The sequence below is a fragment of the Hippopotamus amphibius genome, chromosome 6 (genome assembly GCF_030028045.1).
Source record: "Hippopotamus amphibius kiboko isolate mHipAmp2 chromosome 6, mHipAmp2.hap2, whole genome shotgun sequence".
NCBI lineage: Eukaryota > Metazoa > Chordata > Mammalia > Artiodactyla > Hippopotamidae > Hippopotamus > Hippopotamus amphibius.
The window spans coordinates 159,767,593-159,780,057 of record NC_080191.1 but is presented as its reverse complement, the minus strand read 5'-3'; the positions used below and the strand labels follow the sequence as shown (position 1 = coordinate 159,780,057).

The 12,465-nt window shown below is 52.3% G+C and overlaps 1 long non-coding RNA gene across 1 annotated transcript; it reads left to right on the top strand.

Annotated features, from left to right (window-relative positions):
* The first annotated feature begins 462 nt into the window (after positions 1–462).
* On the top strand, positions 463–9,887 carry LOC130855780 (uncharacterized). The gene is made up of 3 exons (XR_009054373.1): positions 463–559; positions 5,708–5,854; positions 8,686–9,887. It is a non-coding gene; the product is annotated as an uncharacterized LOC130855780 (long non-coding RNA).
* The last annotated feature ends 2,578 nt before the right edge of the window (positions 9,888–12,465 follow it).

Here is a 12,465-nt window from a genome sequence, read left to right as displayed (position 1 = left end):
CTCTGTGGTGAGTGGAGGCAGGGAGGCTGATGCCTACTGGGGGCAAGGGAAGAAGGAGGCTGAATTAAAGCTATGGGCCGGGAGGTGGGGGGAGGACTGGAGGGATGACTCAACCAGTTCAGAACCAGGTCCCCTGCCTCCCACCTGGGCTGCTGCCTCATTTATTCTACTCAGTCTCAAGGGAGGAAAATACCCCCACTTGGGCTGGGAACGTTGGGGGACTGATTTGCAAGGCTAAGTGAGGGGAGTTCACTGTCCTTGTGTTCATTCAGACACTCACTCAGGCAATACTTGGCCGATGAGGTAAATCCACCTACACCTTTAAGCTGTACCTCCCCACGCAGGGCCCAGAAGGTCTAACCCTTGGACTGGTCCCAGGGTTCTGCCACAAACATCTGCCCAGGCCAACAGCCCCCAGGGAGTAGATACATAATGTGAGCTGCATTTGGATGAAGGAGGAGTTGGAGAAGGCAGCGTGAGGGAATCTGGATTGCAGTGGAAACTGCTCAGGAATGTGGCTTCATGTCTAAGCTGATTCTTCCTAGACAATCTCCTTAATGTGAGTATCTCTCGGTTACCCATGCTGCGGGGAACGATGTGGAGGGGGTGGAAGATACCAGAGGTGAATAATCCAGAGACCATTTCTGAATATTCCTGTTGGACTTTGCCATTTGGCTTTTTTTCCCCCTGCTAGGAAACTTGCTTCCCTAAGCAGGATTTTGCTTGACTATTTTTCAAATTTTGCTCATGATTTCCAACCACGAACAATGCTTCCCCAAGATGACCAGGCTTGGCTTTATCCTGAGCTCTATTCAAACCACGAAGACAGAAAGCAGGGGGTAGGGATGGGGATTAACTGAGATGGTATTGGGGGCAAGGCACCCTTATCGAGGGGTGAGAATTTGCTGTGGACAAGCCCCAGGATGAGGAACTTGCCAGAGGAGATTCCAGGCTGTGGGACCAGTGCCTCCCGCCCCATCCCTGCCCATTCTCCATGGTAAGACCCTGAAAGGACATGGCCATAGAACATGCTAAGGCCTTAGTTGGTAAGAAGAGGAGAGAACTCAAATTATATGGGGTTGAGGTGAGGGGTAGTAGCGCTGGTGAAAGCCTGGCTCCCAAGGAAGGTGGGGAGCAGGAGCCAGATTACAATTTCCAGGGAGTTAAGGAAACCTCAGTCTAATCTAAGCCAGCACCCACATTCCTGTACCACTGCCAGCACAAAGCCTCAGAACCACACAGCACCACTCAGGAGCTTTGCCCACATCCTGGGGTCCTGTGTAGCACCGGGAGAGGATGGGGAGAGGCACAGCTTCTCTGTCCTGGGCCTACAGCTCCCCCCTTCCCATTTAACTCACAATCCAAAAGGCAAGGCAGCAAGGATTCTCCGGAGTTTAAATCTTCATGGAAATGAACCAATTTATCTCAGAACATGGGGAGGTGTGGGGGGAGAGGCGGGGGAGGGGCGGGGGGATGAATTCCCTTTCCTTAATGTGGATGGACTAAATCCCCTTTGCTTCTTGCTGTAAAAAAAAGACATCCAAAAGCTGCTGCCTTTCGCACTGTTGGATACCAGCTGATAACTCTGAAAGCCTACGATAAATCCCGAGGCTAGGTTGCTTGCAGCTCCTCTGCCTGGGCCCCCGTAGAGCTTCCTCAGCCACCCCTTGTGGTTGATGAGGGGCTCGGGAAGGACCAGAGCAGGGCTGGGGGACAGCCTAACTTCCAGGAAAGTGATGACCTTCAGCTGGAGGCCTGGAACTATTTGAGCCAAGCCCGTGTCCTCAGGAAGGGTTTCACAAATACCATCTGACTAGCTTGTTGCTAAAGTTGCAGCCCAGGCCTGATATGGTCAACATCGGCCCATGGATGGGTCAGCCGTGTGCTGTGCTTGCAAACCCTTAGCCTAGTGTTCAGCAAGAAGCAAGAACCCTAGCGTTGCCTGCCTGAGCCCTTACTCTATGCCAGGAGTGCGCCTGTACTCCCTCACAAGCAACCCTGAGAGGAGGTATTAGCACCAGCCGATTTTGTAGATTGCAGAACTAAGGCTCCAAGGGTTTAGGTAACCTCCTTTAGATTACACAGGCAATAAGCGGCAGAAACAGGTTTTGAATCCACATATCCGATTTCTGAGCTTGTGCTCTTCATTTCAAAGTTAGGCCAAGCCTGACTTGGGTTCTGGTCCACCTCACCAGGCTTCTCTGCTCTGCTCCTTATATGGACATCACAGTTCAGCCCCATAATTGTACCTTGTTTTTTCTGTCCCCTCACCCTGACCCCCAATTACGACTCTACACACTGACTCAGTATATTGAAAAAGGCTGTCCTCTCTTCTGGGTCCCCTTGGCATTTGTTTACCTTCGTGGTTCTCCAAGTGCATCTTCAGACCAGCAGTGTCAGCATCCGATCCCACCTCATACCCGCTGAATCCGAAGCTCTGGGCATGGGGCCCAGCAATCTGTTTTAACAAGCCCTCCAGGTGATTCTGCTGCGCACTCAAGTCTGAGAACCATTGATACCTCTTGCTTCTGCAGACCCCATCAGTCTTGATGACTATTAAGGGTAAGGTTAGCTCTTGCTGTGGTTGTTGACACCTGAGCCCACCTCATCAGGTCTAAAATGAATCCTGAGCAGCTAATAGTGAGATGGGTGAAGCTCTTTTTGGCTTCCCTTGGTGCTTTCCCCTCCAGTGCTTGGCATCCTGTTCCAGAATAGCCAACAAAAGTAACCATTGCCACTTGGGCATTATCACCACTACCTTCAGAACCAGCTTCAACACCCTCAACCACTGCCCCCCGACCTCGTGGGAGGTCCGAGCTGTAGGCTGTCAATGAAAACCACCTGCGCCATCAGCGTGTCAGCCTCGAAGAATCTCTCCAGGTTTTGTTGCTGAACAGCTGCTTGGCTCCCTCCTGGCTTCTTCCTTAAGGTGTCTTACCACAGCCCACAGCCCAGCACTGGTTCAGGGGATGACCTCCCAAATCCATTTGTCCTGGAGGTGAAATCGGACAACTCCACCTTCACTGATGAACTCTCCATCTTTGATTATAGTATTGTCTATTTCTCCCTATAATTCTGTCCATTTTTGCTTCATGTGTCTAAAGCACTTATACGTTGCATACATGGTTATGAGTGTTTTCCCTTCCTGATGAATTGGCCCCACTACCGTTAGAAAATGTTCCTCTTTATCTCTGGTAATACCCTTTGTCTTGAAGTCTATTTTATCTGATAATATAGTCTCTCCAGCTTTGAATGTCTATAATTTTTCATCCATTTTTAAAAACTTATCTGTGACTTTATATTTAAAGTACTTCTCTTGCAGACTGCAAATAGTTAGGTCTTTTTTAAAAAAAAAAAAATCTATTCTGACAATCCCTGCCTTTTAATTGCAATGTTTAGCCCATTAGCATTTAATGTAATTATTGATATAGTTGAATTTACTTTCATTTGCCCCCTCTGTTTTCTATTTCCCTGTTCCTCCTTCCCTTCCTTCTTTTGGATTTTTAGAATTCCACTTATCTATTGGATTTGTAGCTATACTTCTTTGCATTAATTTTTTAATGACTGTCCCAGGGATTACAACATACATCCTTAACTTTTCACAGTCCACTTAGAGTTACTATTTCAAGGAAAATGTAGAAACCTCACAACCCACCCCCATTCTTTATACTGCAGTTATCATATGTATTTCATCTACATATATTATAAAACCCACAAGAAAATGTTATAATTTTGCTTCAAACAATCATGTGAATTTTAGAGCAATTAAGAAGGCTTATTGCCAAAGGGAACCCCCATACGAGGGGAAGCCTTTCTTAGGAAGCTGATTCAGCTCATTGTTAGAGAAGGGAGCCTGAATCTTTCACTCTCTGCTAGCTAAAAGTGAGTTCCGGGTCCACAGCACAGAACAACAGCCACTTCATTCTTTATCTTTTCTTTAAGATTCTTCACTGAGTCTCCTGAGACCTAATCATCAGACCCAAAAGTCCTTTTCACTATTTCCATGGGGTCCTTAGCATTCAGATAACCCAGAATTCCCAGAGTGAATTTGCAGATTAAACCTCACCAGTGTCCTGCCTTCCTCTCCCTCTCTCACAAGAGGAACTTTCTCTCGTGTTATTACTAGTTGTATTTTTTTTCCCTCAGTTCTCCTTCTAGATTATAAATCCTGAAGGTAAAGGATCTGGTCTTATGCATAGTAGGTACTCAGACAACTGTGCTGAGTGAGCAAATAAAACCCAAATGCATTTCCTGACACCTCTGGAGACAGCTGGGCACAGAAGGGAAAGTGTGCCAGGAAGAAAAGGAGGTCCATGTGTGTCTGCCCCTGGAGTGGTGGGAAATCATTTCCAGGGGCAGGGGGTATAGCCAAAAACATCACTGCGGATTGATTGGGGGATTGCAGAGAGCCTGAGGTTGACTCTGATGAAATGTAAACGTGGGAGTTGAGAATGTGAAAGCTGCAAAGTGGAACAGGGGGAAGCTACCAGGCCAGGATGTGTGGGTGGGACCAGGATTTTTAGCACGCTCACGTGTACCTGGAGGAAGTGTGTGCTGGGCCACCCAGAGCTGCTGACACTGCAGCCTGGAGGGCTGAAGCTTTTTAGAGAAACCATTAGTCTAGTGACAGGGAGAAGAATGAAAAAGCCGCCAGGGCCAGGGTAAGCACAGGGCTGGTCTGCAGGGCTGCAGGCCACACCGTCAGGAAGGCAAATAGAGGTAAGTCATTCATCTGGGTACATCTAGGAGACACTGGCGAGTCAGGGTTCAAGAGGGTGGAATGGAGGCTGGTCAGAAAACTTTGTCCTGCTAAGGGGCCTGAGAGTCTGGTTTAACCAAAGCCTCAGGAAAAAGAAGGGTGTCCTGGCAAGACAGGGTCTCCCAGGGGTCAGGATAAAGGAGGAGCCATGCCTGGAAGGAGGTGAAACTGGGAGTGCCTCTGAGTCATGCCCTCAGCCTGCGCCAAGCTAATTGAATAACAGGAGACCTGCAATACCTAATTTCATATGAAATGTGATAATCGAGTAATGGGGCAGATTTTTGCATGTGGCTTGTAGAAAAGCTGAGAAGGAGGAGAGATGGAGCAGGAACAAGCCGCAGCACGTTTCAGCCCATAAGAGCCAGTTACTCAGTCTGCCAGGCGCTGCCAGCTGGGGTGAATGAAATGCCTGTTGTTTCAAGGCAGGGGGAAAACGAGTGACCGTTACTTAGATTAAAGAATTTATATCCAACATGGTGTGAGGTTAAACAAATTGGCGAGTGAGACTTGACCTGTTATAATAACCTTAAGTGCTTGGGGCCCACCCCGAGAGGGGAGGGGAGGGCACGCGTGCTTGTGAGAACCTACTGCGTGCACAGCCCCATGGCAAGCTGGCCAGTGGTGGAGGGTGACACTAGAACTCGCTGAAAGACTCAGGTCATTGTGAGATTTTTAGGTTGCTGGGATTTTCCTATTTTACAGCACAGAAGGGCTGACTCTTTAATGCATTCAACTTCCTTCTAAGACCACACGGTAAGCATGATTCCAAAAGGCAGTGTGAGGCCTTCCATTAGGTGTCTGGGGATTCAAGCCAAGAAGAGTGTGAGCCTCAACTCCAGGCCCCTCCCCCGAAAGGAAATGGCTGAGTGTTTGAAAATGCACTTCTAGTTCCAGTCCAGGCTAGCTGCAGCTTCCCTTGCCTGCATCCAAGATGACTGCCATTTCTAGTTGATTAAGGGCCCGGACGAACTGGATCTTAGAAGAATCCAAAGCAGATGCAGTAACTCCTGAAGGCCTTCTCCAGTGAGGGAACTGGAAGCCAATGCCCCAGACCGTTCTCTCCTGTGATTATCTCCTAGCCCACCCACAAACATGGTGAGTTCTTTCTTGGCTGGGTAACGAGCCGATTCTGTAAGGTGACCCTGCTTCTCTGCCTGATCCAGGAGACAGCAAGCCTTATCCCATGTCTTTATAAATTGGGTTGTTCACGCCTGTGGGGGAATTCTGTACTCAGCAAAGTCCCTGAGGATCAGTCGGTCAGGATGTCCCTTTCTGGGCTCTACAATGTGAATGGTTCTGCCTGGACGCTGAGAGTTTAGGCTGGCCTATCCCCATTGAAGTTCTTAAGGAGGGACCTTAAAACAAAGAAATTACTGAATTCCTGGTAAATAGCCAAATCGCAGAAAGAGTTGACTACAACCTTATGCTTACAACTAAAGTAAGCATTTTGCCTAATTACAGGTGTAAGGCATGGCTGTCTTTCTGGTTCTAGTGGCCCATCCCTGCTCCTCCAGGCAGCGGTAGGTGAGCCTCACGCTGCCCCTGGACCTCAGTCATCCCTCCGTGTTGTCAGCTTCTGTCTTCTTCAACTGCCCATGTTGCCAGGTGCCTGGAGACCCCATTTCTATTTTCTTTTTCTTTCTTTCTTTTTTTTTTTGGTTCCCAACCAGAGATCGAATCCTGGCCGCAGCAGTGAAAGCGCCACGTCCTAACCGCTGGACAGCCAGGGAATTCCCATCATTTCTATTTTCTTAATACCTGGTGATTATATTGCAGTGCTTAGCTGCAGGATTGGCACAACATTCATGAGAGCTTTTCTGCTGCCAGTTCTCAGCGTGCTTCTCACCCCCACCCCCATCTCTCATCACATCGCCCTTTGCTGGCTTTTACTTCTGCTCGCTCTGGTCAGCACGCTGGCTTTACTCCCCTGAGCTCCTGCAACCTGCGTCTCCCAGTGTCCACTCTCAAGGCTCTGATCGGACTCCGCCCCCTTCAGGCCCAGGCCGCCCTTCTGCCCTCGCCTGTGTGGGCTCCGGCGGCCGGGCCATGGCGCCACGAAGCCTCTTTGCGACAGAGCCCTTTGGCCAAGCTTGGTGGCCAAGGCTGACCATTGGCATTTTGATACCTGCATACGTATTTGGACACGTGCAGACTTATCTTTTGTTGTCCTTGCACATCGTTCCTGCAATCACAGTTATATACCTCAATTGCTTTCTCATTTATCTATTGGCAAGAAACTTCCTTCAGCATAGCGTTATTACGATGACCACCATAATCATTCTGAGCCATTAACTGGTAAGAATCATCATTAGTACTTTAACAGTTAACCAAATAGGAATACATTGTGTTTAATAATTAGAATGATTAATAATGATTCATTACTACAGTAGAATTATTGGTCTGGGCCCTCCACTCAACCCCCTGAGGGCTTTGCCCAACTCTTATAAGTGGCACCTGTGACAACTGGTCACATGTGAAACTCTGACCCCTGGGGTGGCTGGGACCTTGTGCTTCTTGTTCGACTCTGAATGTTCGTATCGTGCCCCAGCGCCCACTGCTGCCTGTGCCTCCTCGCCTTGGCTCTCCTGATGTCACATCCCATCACAAGCGTCTACACGTGCGTGTCACACAGGTGTAGGTCAATGAGTGACCCCTGAAAAACAAAGGGGGAAAAGTGGGACATGCTGAAGTCTTGTCGCTGGGTCTGAGGGTGGCCCATCTAGGCGGGCTCCCACATCAGCATACCTACCGAACGTGTCTGGGTACAGGGCTCTGGCTCTGATGCTCACACCCCCTCTGAGAGGTACTCACCCCATTTTACAGACGTGGAAACTGAGGCCTACAGAGATTACTTGACTTGCCTCCAGCCACACAGGCTGATGGATCTAGAAGGGAAATCTAGGCCTTCTGTCCCTCCCACCAAGGGTTTTCTGTGTTTTGTTTTCTCAAACAGAATGATAAAACCCATTCTTTCTCTCCCTCTCTCTTTTCTCTTCCTCTTTGTCTCTGGTGTTTCTAGGGAGATGGATCCCAACTGCTGTGAGGAGTGGGAGAGGCAAAAATCGCACTGGCTAAGTGGGTTTGGGGTACTGACAAAGGAACTCCCTTTGCTTTCCAGAGGCTACTAGTGGGAGCGGGGAGGAGCTTAGCGGGAAGAGCGGATGGAATCACTTGCAAAACCCTAATAAATCTGCGGGCCCAGCTGTTCCTCCTCGGATGATCCTGAAGGGAAAGTGTGAAATAGTAGAGATGCTGAGGGGCCTGGGGGGCCCCTTCAAAGGCAACCCGGTTTTCCCAAGGACCCCAGAGCAGGGGTGGGAAGTGTCCGGAAACGTCTGAAGGGTGTTTGTTAGAGTCGGGAGGCCGGGGCCCCCAGAGGCCAGATGCACACGTGGAGCATGCCTGGGAACGCCCCAGTCCTGGAGGTTCTGAAGGGGTGGGCGAGTCACCCACTCCCAGAGCGCACGGGCACGGCTGGGAGTTAGGCAGCCCTGAGTCTGAATCCCAGCTCTCAGGCTGTGTGGGCCCGAGTGAGACAGTAACCTCTCCGGACTTCGTTTCTGTCATCTGTAAAATGGGGCTCACAGTCCACCCTCCGGGGCTGCTGGGAGGTTTACGTGCGCTAATGTACGGAAAGCTCCTGGCCCGTGACAGGGGCTCGGGGTTCGTTCCCTTTCCTTCTGTTTCGCGTCCCCTGCCCTAAGGAATCAGAAGGGGCTGGGCTGTGCTCGCCCAGAGGAGCCGATGACCCCCTACCACCCAGCCTCCACTGAGCCCCCCGCCCCGGGCACTCACAGCCAGGTGTGGGTGGGGTGGGGCCTTGGGGAACACGGTTCCCACGTCCCTCTTCCCTCCAGCCCCTGCAGGAGTCAGGCCCCAGGGGCCAGGGCTGGCGGCTGCCCCTCCTGACCCTTGATCACTCTCAGCCGGCAGGAACCGAGAATCCCGCTTGGACCAGCGCACAAGCTGCGGCCCCCAAGGCAAAAGGCACCCTCTCCGTGGCTGAGGACGCTGGCCCGTGTTGAAAAGCCTTTCACTGGGTTCTGACTTCTCCATTCCCCGAGAGCACAGTCGTCAATCCTTGCAGCAGACAGGCCGGCCACAAGCCCAGTTTCGGAGAGCAGGGCCAGGCTGGCCCGGGCCCAGGGGACCCCGGGGGATCTGCTGCTGGCCGGCCGCGAGGACACCTGGCCTCAGACCATCCTGGGCAACGCGTGCTCATGCAGACCAGCCAGCACGCTGCCCGGCCCAGCATGTGGAAGCCCTGCATTCTCAGGGCCTAGAACCTACCCTGCGCTGGAGTCACAGCCCTGGATTCAAGATCTTCACCGACTGGGGAACCCCAGGCGAGCCACAGTCCCCTCTGAGTGGGGGCTCCCCACCTGTAAGAGGCTAACACCCCCTTGAAGCCTTGTGACGTCTGCTGAGATCACCCTTCCAAGCCTGCAGCGTGGGCTCCGTGCATGTTAATCCCCTTCCCGCATTTCTTTTATGCGTTTTCCTCTCTTTGATTTTTCTCTTTCCTTATCTCTTTGACCTTTCTTCACCTCTAAATCTCTCCTCAGTACTTCTCGCAGTTTGTTAGGCTGCTTGCTTTTCTCCTTTCCGCAAGTCAGCCCACAGAGGCAGGGAGGTTGGAGGGAAAGCTTCACACCTCAGACCTTGGGGACCCTGCTCTCACAGGCCTGGGGGTGCCAGGCTCAGCCGGGCTCGCTGCTCCTGAGCAGATCCTGGTACGGACCTCAGCTCCTCTTTCTTTTTCCCTCCTGGAGGCTTCTGCCTGGCCGAGAATGGAATAGACAGGGGAGCAGGGTGAGACAAGGAGCAGACGTGGTAGCGCCCACTCCCACCCTGTAAACAAGATCAGCAGAGGCTACAGGAAATAAACACGACACGACCCCCTGACGTCACAGAGTAACGGGGAGCAAGTCAGTGCATCTGCTCTCCTCCCTGTCACTCCCTGCCATGTGCCAGCCCCAGAAGGAAGTCCTTCCTCATATCTAACGAATACCCTTCCTGCTGCAATTCCTGCCTGCTTCCTTTCAGTCCACATGGATGATGCTGTCCTCATCATCCCTCCAACGTGGCACCTCCTCAATAGGCCTTCTCCTCAATTCTGCTCAGCGCAGAGGCCTGAGGGAGTAAAAGCAAACTTTAAGAGGATGTTTAAAGTTTGGCTTCTCATCACCACATCTCAGCTGAGTCCATAAAACCGCCCTATAAAGCCCACTGGCCAGCCAGCTGCCCTCAGCCTCAGGGGCCTCCCTGTTTTATGATGGGCCCCGATTCAGACACCAGCTGGATGTAGGAACTCGCTGGCTTTTATGAAGAGATGTTAATGAGAAGCATCTCTTCCCTTCTGTCTTGTTCCCAGAAACGCCACTCCTCTCATTCATGTGTTCTGTTTTCAGTCAGTCACCATTTACCAAGGGCTTCTGGGAGCCAGGGTCTGGGTTGGGCCCTGGGGTGGGCGTGGTCACAGGTAAGAGCTGGGCTGAGAGATGGTTCTACCTCGCAAGGAAGGACTGGCCCCGCAGGAATTAGCACCTGGGCGGCACCTCAGCAGTAGCTACAGTAGCTGGATCACACGGCGCTCTCAGTGTTTGTAAACTGCACGGTAATTGTGAAACAGTGTGGGAAAACAAACAATTACAGAGCAACCTGATAAGAGCTGCCAGGAGGTGCGCTCAGAGACCCAGGAAGCGCGACTCCAGCTCTGCTCAGGATCAGGGAAGTCTTCCCAGGGGAGGTGCCCTCTGTGCTGTTGCCTGAAGGATGCTTAAGAGTTTTCAAAGCAGGCAAGGTAGGCAGGTGGAAGAGGGATAGCAAAGGTCTGGGCTCTCCTTTGCTAATCAACAGGGAGTGAGGGGTGAGTACCAGGGGCCCGGTGTCTGGCAAAAAGCCACAGTAGCAATACCGGGTCAAGCCTCTCCAGGGCTCAGTCTCTGTCTGTGAAATGGACTTAGTGTTGGTTAGTTAAGAGACAACCCAGAAGTCAGGATAGCTGCCACATGTACACTCTTTCATCATTTCTAACTATTTTCATGTGCATTACCTCCCATGATCCTCACGATACCCCTTCGAGGTAGGCAGGGTGGGTACTTTAATATCCATTTTGCAGAGATGAAGAAACTGAGACCTAGAGAAGTCCCATGACTGGTGGCTAGAGACACAGCTAGCAAGTGGCACACATGGAGCTGGTATTTAAAGCCAGGGCTCTGGGACTTCCCTGGTGGCTCAGTGGCTAAGAATCCTCCTGCCAATGCATGGGACATGGGTTCGATCCCTGCTCCAGGAAGATCCCACGTGCCGGGAAGCAACAAAGTCCATGCGCCACAACCACTGAGCCTGCGCTCTAGAGCCCGTGAGCCACAACGATGGAGCCCATGGGCTGCAACTACGGAAGCCCATGTGCCTAGAGCCTGTGCTCCGCAACAAGAGAAGCCACCGCAATGAGGAGCCTGCGCACCGCAACAGAGCAGCCCCCGCCACCTCTGCTCACAGCAGCTAGAGAAAGCCCGCACGCAGCAACAAAGACCCGAGGCAGCAAAATCAATCACGTTTTAAAAAAATAAAATAAAGTAATTTTTAAAAAAAATAAAATGAAGCCAGGGCTCCTTCCCCGGGACAGCTCAGAGCTGCCTGGGGACGTGCTGGAGAATGAAGGCGCGCCGTGGGGAGGGCGGGGCGGGGGAGAGAAGTGGCCGCAGCAGCCCGAGCCCCCTGGGGTGCCGCCGGACACCGGGGTGAGGGCCGGAGGCACCTGAGGGGACGTAGGCAGGCAAAGCCTCAGACGTCTCTGGGAGCAGGGGAAGGAAAAGGAGGGCCCCCTACTACACCTACCTGGAGAAGAATGGTCCCAGGCAGAAGCCCATTTACAGGGCTCTCCTGACAAAGGGAGAGATTTGGGGAGGAAGGCGACGCAGGTCAGCCATGACCCCCAGAGCAGCCACTGTCCCTAGGTGGGGGTGTTGGGGCACTGAGGACCCCCTTCTGCCGTGCCCCTGGGGAGAGGTGCTCTTGTCCCCTCCTGCCTCCGCTCACCAGGAACTGCTGGGGCGGAGGGAACAGGTATACTCAGGTGTGCAGCACCACGTGTCCCGAACACGGGCAGGCAGCCACAGACAAGCAACAGCCAGCTCAGGCTCACCCAGACTCCAGCACACAGACCCCCAGCTCCACCCTAGGTGCCCCGAGACCCTCTCACACGCACCCAAACCCACAATCACTCCCTCCCCCCACCCACACGAGCCCACGCATACTCATACGAGGGTATGAACACAGCACACAACAACTTACAGTTTGCAGATGGCTCGTACACACAAGCACGACACCCCCAGATCCACCACTGAACCCAAAGTCACTCATACACTCAGGTACACGAACGTGCATAGACACCATGTCTACACGCAGCCCAGTGGGCCTGCGATAAGGGGCCCAAAGAGCTCTGGAGTCTGAGCTGAGTAGCCCAGCAAGGGTCCCCCAGCCCGGCTTCCCTCAATCCTGTTATTCTCTTCCCCACCCCTCCACTCCCGCAGCTCCCACCTCTGGCAGATAAGAGCTGCCCTCACTGGGACCAGCTCTCCATCCCTATCTCCAACCCCTGCTCCTCTTACAGCCCCTCAAGTACTCATCAGGGAGCCAAGGACACGCTAGGGGCTCTGCTAACATCCCCACCCCACCCTCCATCCCCTCACCACCATGCA